This window comes from Leucoraja erinacea, chromosome 10, assembly GCF_028641065.1.
Source record: "Leucoraja erinacea ecotype New England chromosome 10, Leri_hhj_1, whole genome shotgun sequence".
In the NCBI taxonomy this organism is placed as follows: Eukaryota; Metazoa; Chordata; class Chondrichthyes; order Rajiformes; family Rajidae; genus Leucoraja; species Leucoraja erinaceus.
Window position 1 is genome coordinate 7,722,724 of NC_073386.1, and position 12,780 is coordinate 7,735,503.

Consider the following 12,780-nt stretch of genomic DNA (forward strand, 5'->3'; position numbering starts at 1 on the left):
TGTGTCCTATTGGCCCGCTTGGTTGTAAAATTAAAATCTGACTCAAATATTTCGGGACTGCAGCCAATACAAACGCTGTTGGGCTATAATGGTTTTGTTCTTGACCTGATCCAGCCATTGCCATGAAGGTTCCTGTCTGAGGATTGTTCCCGATGTTGGGGAAGCCCAGGACAAGGGGTCACAGCTTAAGGATAAAGGGGAAATCCTTTAGGACCGAGGTGAGAAAAACATTTTTCACACAGAGAGTGGTGAATCTCTGGAACTCTCTGCCACAGAAGGTGAGTTGAGGCCAGTTCATTGGCTATATTTAAGAGGGAGTTAGATGTGGCCCTTGTGGCTAAAGGGATCGGGGGGTATGGAGAGAAGGCAGGTACAGGATACTGAGTTGGATGATCACCCATGATCATATTGAATGGCGGTGCAGGCTCGAAGGGCCGAATGGCCTACTCCTGCACCTATTTTCTATGTTTCTATGTTTCTATGTTTCTATCCCAAACACGTTGGACTTAGTCCTTCAGGCACAGAAAAAGCCTCCTCTAAACATTTAGTTTTTTAAAGTTTTGAATACAAACCAATCAAATCAAATCAAATACGTTTATTGCACAACGACTGTACAACGAAATTTCATTGCATCTCCTTCAGTGGTATACATAGAAGACACGGGATAAAAGATTAAAAGAACAAAAACACAAACAACCATTGACTCTCATATACCGGCAAGATCAGTAAATGAAATTAATAAATAGATAATAGAAATATTTAAAAAATATCGCGCATTATATTGCACCATGAATTGTGTTGTGTTGCCTGCAGTTTTGTTGTCTTATCCGAGTTTAGTTATTTTATGGCCCATGGGTAAAAACTGTTAATTAGTCTACAAGTGCGGGCCTTCAGAGCCCTGTATCGCCTCCCAGAGGGCAGCAGAGTGAAAAGGTGGTTGGCAGGGGGGGGATGAGTCCTGTTTGATGTTTGTGGCCCTGCTCAAGCATCGGGCCCTGTAGATGTCATCCAGGGAGGGGAGTTGAGCGTTTGTGATGCTCTGTGCTGTTTTAATAACTCTCTGTGTTGCCCTCCTTTCAGCCACAGTGCAGCTCGCAAACCACACCAGGATGCCATAGGAGAGGATGCTTCCCACGGCGCACCGGTATGGAAACAGGCCTTTCGGCCCAACAATTCCATGCCGACCTTCGATTCTCTCCCCTGACTCTCAGTCTGAAGAAGAGTCTCGACCCAAAAAGTCACCAATGCCTGTCCCACTGAGTTACGCCAGCGTTTTGTGTCTATCTACCTGTCACTTTAGTTCTATATTATACCACTTCCACATCCATTCCCTACACACTAGGGAAAATATACAGAGGCCAATCAGCCTACGTACCCGCCCGTCTTTGGAATGTTGGAGGAAACCGGAGCACCTGGAGGAAATCCATGTGGTTACTTGGAGAACATGCGAACTCCACACAGACAGCATCGGAGGTCAGGATCGAACCTTGGTCTCGAGCAGTGTGAGGCAGCGGTTCTACCAGCTCTGCCACTGTGCCGCCCATTGCTTGTGTTATTTGATGCAGTGAAATTGTGACCCAGCTTGGCAGGTCCAAGCCAAGTACGTCAAAAGGTTTGGAATTTGTTCTGTAACCAACCCAACCCAACCTGAACCCAACAAATGTGGTCATAAGAACATGAGAAAATAAGAGCAGGATCTCAGGCCTGTGCCACATCGCTGAGTATTCACTTTCTCACAGTGAGTGCATGGGTTTCCATCCAGTTGCTCCGGTTACTTCCCACATCCCAAAGATATGCGGGTTGTAGGCTAATTGGTCTCTGTAAATCGTCCCTGGTGTATAAGGTGTGGGTGCAAAAGTGGGCTAACATAGACTTAGTGTGAATGGTTGATTTTTGGTCTGCATGGACTTGGTGGGCCGAAGGGCCTGTTTCCATGTTGTATATCAAAACTGAACTTTCCATGTGGTGTCTCAAAACGGAACTAAGCACCATGGAAGTTGCTTGTGGCCAATCAAACGTCACCTTTCTAGAAGACCTGCCCCATGGCTGATCATTCCTTCTTCTCCCTGCTCCCCCATAAGCTAATACACTGTCTGATACACCTTTAACGGCCTGTCCCACCAGCATGCGACTGCATGCGGCAAGCGCGACCTAACGTGGTCGCTTGAGCCGTACGGCCTCGCGGGGCCGGTCCCACTTCGATCGCCAGAACCGTATGGAGTTGTGCGGGGTTGGTCCCGACATCGCACAGGGCTCCGAAAAACTGACACTGTCCAAAAATCCCGCGCGGCAATGGCCTGTCGGCCCGCAGCCGCATTGAGGCCGTACGCAGCGTCTTGACGGGTGTACGCATCGTCTCAACGCCGTACGCACTGTCTCAATGCAGTACGCATCGTCTCAACGCCGTACGCAGTGTCTTGATGGCGTACGCCTACCGTGTGGCGTTGCGCGATGACATCACCGCCCGGCGTGCCATTGTGCGATGACGTAACCGCCCGACGCCGTGCGACGTCCAAATTCAGTCGGCCCACCTCCTGCCCAGCTGATTGGTGAGTATGATGTCGGGACCAGCCAAGCACAACTCCATACGTCTCCGCGGTTGGAAGTGGGACCGGCTCCGCGAGGCCGTATGCCTCAAGCCACCACGTTTTGTCGCGCTAGACACATGCAATCGCATGCTGGTGGGACATGCTGGTGGGACAGGCCCTTTAGACTTTAGACTAGATACAACACGGAAACAGGCCCCACAGCCCACCAAGTCCGTGCCAACCCGTAATCACTCCATACACTAACACTATCCACCCACTAGGGACAATTTACAATTTTACCAAAGCCAATTAACCTCCAAACCTGGACGACTTTGGAGGGTGGGACGAAACCAGAGCATCCAGAGAAAACCCACACAGTCACAGGGAGAATGAACAAACTCCTTACAGACAGCATCCGTAGTCAGGATCGAACCCGGGTCTCTGGCGCTGTAAGGGAGCACTCTACCACTGCGGACATTGGACTTTGTCTATGGAACGGAAGCGCTATAATACTGAGAACTGTAGTCTACACTCTGGATTTTCCCCTTTGCTCTATCAATTATACTTGAGTTTGTGTAGGAAGGAACTGCAGATGCTGGTGTACACCAAAGATAGACACAAAATGCTGGTGTAACTCAGCAGGTCAGGCAGCATCTCTGGAGAGAAGGAATAGGTGAAAAGGTTTTGGGTTGAGACCATTGAGTTTGATTCTTTTTATTTAGAATCTGTTTGGAAAGCATGCAAAACAAAGCTCAGTACATGTGAAAATAATAAACTTAAACCTAAATCTTTCTTAGAGTTAATCTACCTACCAGCGAACAAGCAGCTTCAGACTGACAAACCCTTCTCCAGTAGGAATGTTAGTCAAGGTTGAGCTTCTAATTTGAATGTCTTGGTTGGGTATTTTGACATTGGAGGTACAATTTCCAGTGTGACAAGAATGTCACAATTGATTTAATGAAATGAGTCAATGCAAAATATCATCTTATATCCTATGCCTTTACCTCACTGGGAATGTCAGTGGTTGAATTAGTCAACGATTGCAACATTTCTTGGAGCTGTAACTAAGAGGACCCACCGTAAGTTTTTATCCTTGAAGTTAAAAAGTTTCTATATCATTCATATCTAAATCTATATAATCGCTGTAGGATTAGAAACATAGAAACATAGAAATTAGGTGCAGGAGTAGGCCATTCGGCCCTTCGAGCCTGCACCGCCATTCAATATGATCATGGCTGATCATCCAACTCAGCATCCCGTACCTGCCTTCTCTCCATACCCCCTGATCCCCTTAGCCACAAGGGCCACATCTAACTCCTCTTAAATATAGCCAATGAACTGGCCTCAACTACCCTCTGTGGCAGAGAGTTCCAGAGATTCACCACTCTCTGTGTGAAAAAAGTTCTTCTCATCTCGGTTTCAAAGGATTTCCCCCTTATCATTAAGCTGTGACCCCTTGTCCTAGACTTCCCCAACATCGGGAACAATCTTCCTGCATCTAGCCTGTCCAACCCCTTAAGAATTTTGTAAGTTTCTATAAGATCCCCTCTCAATCTTCTAAATTCTAGAGAGTATAAACCAAGTCTATCCAGTCTTTCTTCATAAGACAGTCCTGACCTCCCAGGAATCAGTCTGATTCACTCAGTACATCTATAGAAGCACATTCTGCTGCCGTTTCTCTATATCGTTTCTTTTTAAGAAAACTGAATGCGACTTTGTACACTTGTTGCCAAAACAAACAAAAATAGATAGGGCAAAACATAGTGCTGGAGCAACTCAGTGGGTCAGGCAACATCTATGGAAGGAATGGACGGATGTCATTTCGGGTCTGGACACTTATTCAGTCTGAAGAAGAGTCTCGACCCAGAACGTCACCTGTCCATTCCCTCCACAGATGTTGACTGACCCGCTGAATTCCTCCAATACTATGTGTTTTGGTGGTGGGTATGTGGATGAGGTGCCTTAAGGAGGTAAATCACGAGTTCTCCCGAGTTGTCCCGTGATTCGAACACGGAGAATGTCCGTAGTGGGTCCGTAGGAGTTCGTGGATGTCTCGTAGCGGCTCGTACGAGTAAAAAGTAACCATTTTTTTCATCACGAGTATTTTTTTACTCGTGGACATTTTTCACAGAGTTGAAAAAACTTAACGAGTTTACCGGATTTCCCGAGTACCTACCGTTACTCATACGAGCTGCTACGAGACATCCACGAGCCCCTACAGACACGCTACGGACATTCTCCGAGTTCGAATCCCGGAAAAACTCGGGAGAACTCTTGAATTACCACGTACAGTGGGACAGGCCCTTAACATAGAAACATAGAAACATAGCAAATAGGTGCAGGAGTAGGCCATTCGGCCCTTCGAGCCTGCACCACCATTCAATATGACCATGGCTGATCATCCAACTCAGTATCCTGTACCTGCCTTCTCTCCATACCCCCTGATCCCTTTAGCCACAAGGGCCACATCTAACTCCCTCTTAAATATAGCCAATGAACTGGCCTCAACTACCTTCTGTGGCAGAGGATTCCAGAGATTCACCACTCTCTGTGTGAAAAATGTTTTTCTCATCTCGGTCCTAAAAGATTTCCCCTTTATCCTTAAACTGTGTTAAGGAGGCAGTTGAGGCTGTAACAACATTGAGCAAAATTTGGACACGGACATAGATAAGAAACGTTTAGAGGGATATGAGCCAAACATGGGCAGGTGGGACTAATGTAGATGGGGCACCATGGGTGCATGGTCAAGTTGGGCCGAAGGGACGTTTTCTGCATTGTAAGACTATGAATCTGACTCTACGATTCTGTCATCTTTGGAAGTCATTCATTCATCATCATTGACAACATTAGCGACGCAGTGGTGTTGGTTTCCAATGGGAATGGTGACGGACGCACCACACATCTCTGTCCTCCAGTTCCTGCGGACTACCGCTGCTGGAAGTATAGTATTTTGCTGTATGTGCATTATCGTCATTCCTTACAATGCCATGTACGACAGTGATCGCAGCTTCTACTGAAGTGTGGATGGCCGTTGGCTCGTTAGAAGCTCATCACCCTTTGACAGGTCTTGTTTTTGGTCCTGCTGGGAGTCCACAGCCCCCTCCTCACCTGGCAAACCAGGTGGTGGAAATGGTTTAGTCGCCAACTATCCGACCATGGAGCAGGTAGCACACGGGATTACATGGTACCCATGGTGGGGGGAACTCCCCCCGACCTGAAAGCCATCTAAGAAATCTTCTGCATAGGAAAGAACTGCAGATGCTGGTTTAAATCAAAGGTAGACACAAAATGCAGGAGTAATGCCCCTGTCCCACTTAGGAAACCTGAACGGAAACCTCTGGAGACTTTGTGCCCCGCCCAAGGTTTCCGTGCGGTTCCCGGAGGTTGCAGGTGGTTGCCGGAGGTTGCAGGTAGTGGAAGCAGGTTGGGAGACTGACAAAAACCTCCGGGAAACCTTGGGTTGGGCACAAAGTCTCCAGAGGTTTCCGTTCAAGTTTCCTAAGTGGGACAGGGGCATAACTCAATGGGACAGGCAGCATCTCTGGAGAGAAGGAATGGGTGACGTTTCGGGTCGAGGCCCTTCTTCAGGCAGAAATCTTCTGGTTGCCTTCCCACAGTTTACACTGCGAGCTCTAAACCATCAACAAACTAGTTGACATTGCAACCATTGCAACCATTGCAAGCAAGATTTTCATTTGTGCCTGTACCTCACCATCATTGCACATATGATAATATACTCGGCTTGACTTGACTCATCTAAGCCATGAACAAGATTGTAAACAGTGGGAGCAAAGAACTGGTCCTTGCAGCCAACATGCCTTCTGAATTCTCTGGGGTGGAACCCTCTCCAAGACAGACGTGAAGCTCACCGTTTGACCTGTTTTTACAAAATGTTAAATGGTCAGCTCGACATAGACTACAAGACCTACATCAAACCCAAACCAATTAGGAGCAGACGAGGGCATTCGATCCAATTTGTGATCCCAGCTACAAAGACAGATGTGTACAGCAATTCGTTCTTCCCCCGCACAATTAAAGCATGGAATAATCTCCACCCAACTATAGTTACCCAACCAGATGCAACTAAATTTAAAGTAGCTCTTTCTTCCCAATAACCCTTTATGGCTTAAGCCCTCCCTCCCTTCACCACCTCCAGTTTAAATTCCATTTGGAATATTTTGGAGGACCAATAAACCAAGAACCAAGACCCATGCCAATGTACGTTTGCAAACTCACCAGCCTGTCAACCCTAGAGTGTAATGTTCAATCCTATTTTCTGCCCTTTAACCAATCCTCAAAATGTATTAGTCTATTACTCCATATAGCACGAGGTCTAATTTTCTGTGAAAACCATGACTCTAACCTTTTCTAAAAATCAAACTATACCCTGTTCATGAGTTCCCCATAATCCACTCTGCAGATTACACAAGACCACACAAGAATCTGCATAAAGTTGACAAAATCATGTCCCCAACAACTCTCACCAACTTCGACAGATGCGCCGTAGAGAGCATTTTATCGGGATGCACCACAGCATGTGTTTGGAGCAGCTCCGTCCAAGGCTAAAATAAATTGCAGAGAATTGTGGACGCAGCCCAGACCATCGCACAAACCAACCTCCCTTCCATTGACTCCATCTACACCTCACGCTGCCTCGGCAAGGCCAGCAGTCTCACCCCGACCCCGGAGTCTCATCTCCCCTCTCCCATCAGGCATGAGGTACAGAAGAAAACGCACACGTCCAGATTCAGGGACAGTTTCTTCCCAGCTGAAACATCCTACCACAACTAGAGAGCTGTTCAGAACCACTGTCTCTCTCATTGGAGACCTTCAGACTATCTTTACCTGGACCTTTCTGGGCTTGCACTAAACATTATTCTTTTTATCCTCTATCTGTACACTATGGATGGATTGATAGTAATCACATATAGTCTTTCCGCTGACTGGGTACCACACAACAAAAAGGCTTTTCACTGTACCTCAGTACACATCACAATAAACTAAACTAACAACAAATATAACCATATAACCATATAACAATTACAGCACGGAAACAGGCCATCTCGACCCTTCTAGTCCATGCCGAACACGTATTCTCCCCTAGTCCCATACACCTGCGTTCAGACCATAACCCTCCATACCTTTCCCGTCCATATAACTATCCAATTTATTTTTAAATGATAAAAACGAACCTGCCTCCACCACCTTCACTGGAAGCTCATTCCACACAGCCACCACTCTCTGAGTAAAGAAGTTCCCCCTCATGTTACCCCTAAACTTCTGCCCCTTAATTCTCAAGTCATGTCCCCTTGTTTGAATCTTCCCTACTCTCAGTGGGAAAAGCTTATCCACGTCAACTCTGTAAATGAACGACTCTGCCGGGACTCGAACCCGGAACCTTTGAATGCCTTCAGCCCACTAGAAGTCCAACGCGCTATCCATTGCGCCACGGAGCCACCTTTATAGAATAGAATAGAAATAGAAAAAGGGACTAATATAGGATTGATATAAATGGGCAGTCGAGGGATGGCAGGGACTAGGTGGACCGAAGGGCCTATTTATGTATTGTATCTCTCTATGACTCCACTGCAATGTGCTGAATGTTACCAGTTTTGTTTAATCCACTCACACAATTATTTTACTAATGATGACATTTATATGTACTTAAAGTTATTTTAATGAGGGAAATATTTCAAAACTTAACAAAGCTAAAAATGATCATTCTTGTGAATTCAGTCACCGTGCAATAAACAGCTGTTATTTTAAAGTAAGCATTTCAGATTTGTGTAACAAACTCGTTTTATCACATTGCAGGGTCAGTTAAAATACATCTGTTACTCAGGAGTTTGGAGAGGAGGAACCAATCCTTGAATCAACACAAACGGAGAGATTTGTTCAATTAAACACATGACAATCAATTTCTTTCAAGTCCAATCGGCAATTGTTAAAGATTTGATTCTTCTGCAAATAGATCTGGAATGTTTAAGTAGCTGAGAATTCATCGTCATTAGCTGCTTGAAACAATTGGAAATTTCATAGAAGATGAGGCATGTCGGCTAACGTCTGCTGTCAGACAGGTGATTAGGAAAGCAAAGAACAAGAAAGTAACTTGTTGGATAATAGTTTGTTTGAAAATAATTCATATGTTCCTAAATTCCAGGAGCAGAATTAGGCCATTCTGCCCTTCAAGTCTACAGGATCTATCTTTCCCTCTCAACCCTATTCTCCTGCCTTCTCCCAATAACCCCTAACACCCATACTAATCACAAATCTGTCAATCTCCGCCTTAAAAATATCCATTGACTTGGCCTCCTCAGCTTTCTGTAGCAATGAATTCCCCAGATTAACCATCCTCTGACTAAAGGGGTCACTGTTTAAGGATAAAGGGGAAATCCTTTAGTACCGAGATGAGAAAATCATTTACAAAATTCTTAAGGGGTTGGACAGGCTAGATGCAGGAAGATTATTCCCGATGTTGGGGAAGTCCAGAACAAGGGGTCACAGTTTAAGGATAAGGGCCTTTTAGGACTGAGATGAGAAGATCATTTTTTACACAGAGAGTGGTGAATCTGTGGAATTCTCTGCCACAGAAGGTAGTTGAGGCCAGTTCATTGGCTATATTTAAGAGGGAGTTAGATGTGGCCCTTGTGGCTAAAGGGATCAGGGGGTATGGAGAGAATCAGGGGGTACAGGATACTGAGTTGGATGATCAGCCATGAGTTTGGCAGCATCTCTGGCTGGACGCACTATGGGAACTTCACTCGCCCCTCTGCAGAAACTATACATCAGAAAGTGCAACTCCAGAGCCAATAAGATCATGGGAGACTCCTACCACCTCTGCAATGGACTGTTCCAGCTGCTACGGTCAGGCAAATGCCTCCGTTGCCATGCTGTGAGAACGGAGAGGTTGAGAAGGAGTTTCTTATCAGAGTTTCTTATCAGAGGCCATTAGGACTGTAAACTCCTATCTCACCAGGGACTAACTATACTGTACCATTCTACTGTTTTTTTTAAATCGCTGTGTTTTTTTTTCCTTTTTCCTTCCTCTCACAATATATATAAAATGTAAATGAATATGTGATTCGTTTCCATTCTGTTTGTAGTTTGTTTGTTTGTTTGTTTGTTTTTTGCACAAAGTCCGCGAGCATTGCCACTTTTCATTTCACTGCACATCTTGTATGTGTATGTGACAAATAAACCTGACTTGTCTTGACTTGGAGAACATGGATCGGTGACTTTTCGGGTCGAGACCCTTCAGATTCTGCCTTTAGGTCTGAAGAATCCCAAGCCAAAACATTACTTATTCGTGTTCTCCAGAGATGTTGCCTGACCCGCTGAGTTACTCCTGCATTTTGTGTTATCTTTCGCTGTTCAATACTTGTTTCCTTCGTACATTAAAGTGCCTGCATAACTGTGTAAAATAAAATCCAATTGGTGCCAATGGATCCAACCCAGGCCCCAATGTAAGGGAGAAGTAGCAGGAAAAGCAACAGTACTTTCTTCCAAAATAGCGCATGATATGAACAAATCTACCATGTTTTGTTCAAATTATACCGTCGCTTTTTAAATATTTTGTATTAAATTTCATTCATTGGAATATTATTTATAGGTTTACTCAAACACAAGCCTCTAAAAAAATTCAGCTGAGGTAAACCTTCATTGTAATGTAAGATGCACATATGACAGAGGGTCTGTTCTTTCATTAGATCATAAGACCATGAGACATAGGAGCAGAATTAGGCCATTCGGCCCGTGGCATTCACTCCTCCACACGATCATGGTTGATCTATTTCTCCCTCTCAACCCCATTCCCCTGCCCTCCCTGTAACCTTTGACGCCCTAAAGGGCCTGTCCCACAAGCATGCGCCCTGCATGCGGCAATCGCGACCTAAAGGGCCTGTCCCACAAGCATGCGACCTGCATGCGGCAAGCGCGACCTAAAGGGCCTGTCCCACGAGCATGCGACCTGCATGCGGCAAGCGCGACCAAACCAGAAGCGGGGGCCGCACGGAGGTCGAGTGAGTGACATGACGTTCGAGCGAAGTCCGCGGAAAGTTCGCGCGTGACGTACGGCGTCGAGGCGGCTGCGGGCCGGCAGGCCGTTGCCGCGCAGAATTTTTGAACACGGTCAGTTTTTCGGAGCCCCGCGCGATGTCGGGACCAGCTCCGCACAACTCCATACGGCTCCGGTGATCGAAGTGGGACTGGCCCCGCGAGGCCGTACGGCTCAAGCGACCACGTTAGGTCGTGCTTGCCGCATGCAGGCGCATACTCGTGGGACAGGCCCTTTACTATTCAAGAACTTATCAACCTTCACATTAAAAACGCTCAATGACTTAGCCTCCACAGTCGTCTGTGGCAATGAATTCCACAGATTCACCACCCTCTGGCGATAGAAATTCCTCCTCATTTCCTGTTTCTTGCAGTGTTTGTTTACATTTCTGGATTTAGGGCCATCGTTACAATGTCAGGATAATATTTACCTGATTGGCACGTTTTAAGATGTGTTCTGTGTATTGTGCTATGTTTTATACTGCCATTACTGATGTTTGTAGGGTCCCACAAGATTATAATTGAGATCCACGACATAGAATGATAAATAATAGCGCATGTCATAAAAATGTAAAGCAGCTTTGTGGCAGACTTCCTCTGTCTAATTGTATTGGTTTAACCAATAAAAATATGTTCCAAATTCCACACAGAAAGACGATCGGTTTTCGAGTGCGAAAATATAGGATATCCAAGCAAACAATTAATTGTATATATGATAAATCACTGTATAACTGTATTTCACAATCTTAATGTGACGTATTTTAAAGTTCCCTTTGTTCTAAGTTTGTTCCCACTTCATTAAACCATTCTTGTGTATTTTTCTTAGCTTTATGTGATTGACATTTATCACAAAAATGGCAGGCATTAAAAATTTGGATGTCAGCCATAAAATAGGTGTGATATATCTTCCCTTTTTCAAAGTGAACCTGCCCTTAGTCAACATCCTTCACGCACCGAATACAGAACTCAAAACTCAAAACCCACTTTCCTCCCCCCCCCCCCCCCCCCCTAGCTTGCAGGATTGATTTTAATTTTATCCGAGTCTTTCATTCCGGATTCAAACACCGCTTCTAGTTTGTAAAGATGTCAAGATAAAAAGGAGCCTTCGACAAGGCAAGTTCAGCAGGAAAAGGAAGTGTTTAGGACTGGATTTCAACATTGAGGCGATGAATATTAGCCTCAAAGTGGGTGCCAAATGGACAGTACTAAATCGTGGAGGGACTAACAAAGGTGTGGCATATAACTGGAAGACAGTGAGATAGAATATAGAGTGTAGAACATAGAAGGTGCAACACAGGAGCAGCTCCTTCAGCCCACGATGTCTATACCGAAATTGGTGCCGAATTAAACTAATGTCCTCTTCCTGCACATGATCCATATCCCTCCATCCCCTGCATATCCATGCGCCAATTTAAAACCCCCTCAAATGCTACAATCATATTTGCTTTCACCACCACCCCTGGCAGCTAGTTCCAGGCACCTACCACACTCTGCCCAGCACATTTATTTTACACTTTCCCCCCCAACTGATCTTAAAGCCCTCTAGTATTTTATGAGGAGATGCTTATTCATAAAGTTAGTGGCACCCTAAGTAATGGTTATCTGATGGTCAGCTTGGATAGTACTAAATAGGAGTGGAGTGGAATATTTTGCCGATCTAATCACTTTGGTTAATTTCTGCCTGACCCACTGAATTATTCCAGAATTTGTGTCGTTCTTTTAGATTGTCACTAACATTGACATTTAGTTTAGTTTAGAGATACAGCGCGGCAACAGGCCCTTCGGCCCACCGAGTCCGCGGGGACCAGCGATCACCGCATACTAACCCTGCTCTAATACTAGGGACAATTTCCAATTTTTACCAAGCCAATTTACCTACAAACCTCTTCGTCTTTTGGAGAGTGGGTGGAAACCGGAGCCCCTGGAGAAAACCCGCGCAGGTCACGGGGAGAACGTGCAAACTCGATACAGGCAGCACCTGTAGTCAGGATTGAACCCGGGTCTCTGGCGCTGTAAGGTAGCAACTCTACCACTGGGCCACCCTGATTTCTTAAACTTAAGGGACTGTCCCACTTGGGCGACCTAATCCGCGAGTTCTGGCGAGTTTGCCCGCGACTAATACTCGCAGCATGATCGACACGAGGTCGTAGGAGGTCTTCGTAACTCTCCTTCATGCTCGAGAGTGGTCTCCGCGTACACG

General features: G+C 45.6%; 1 non-coding gene across 1 annotated transcript; it reads right to left on the reverse strand.

Annotated features, from left to right (window-relative positions):
- Positions 1-7,898: 7,898 nt before the first annotated feature.
- On the reverse strand, positions 7,899-7,984 carry trnar-ucu (transfer RNA arginine (anticodon UCU)). Its single transcript is given in 2 exon segments — positions 7,899-7,934; positions 7,948-7,984. It is a non-coding gene; the product is annotated as a tRNA-Arg (tRNA).
- Between the last annotated feature and the right edge of the window lie 4,796 nt (positions 7,985-12,780).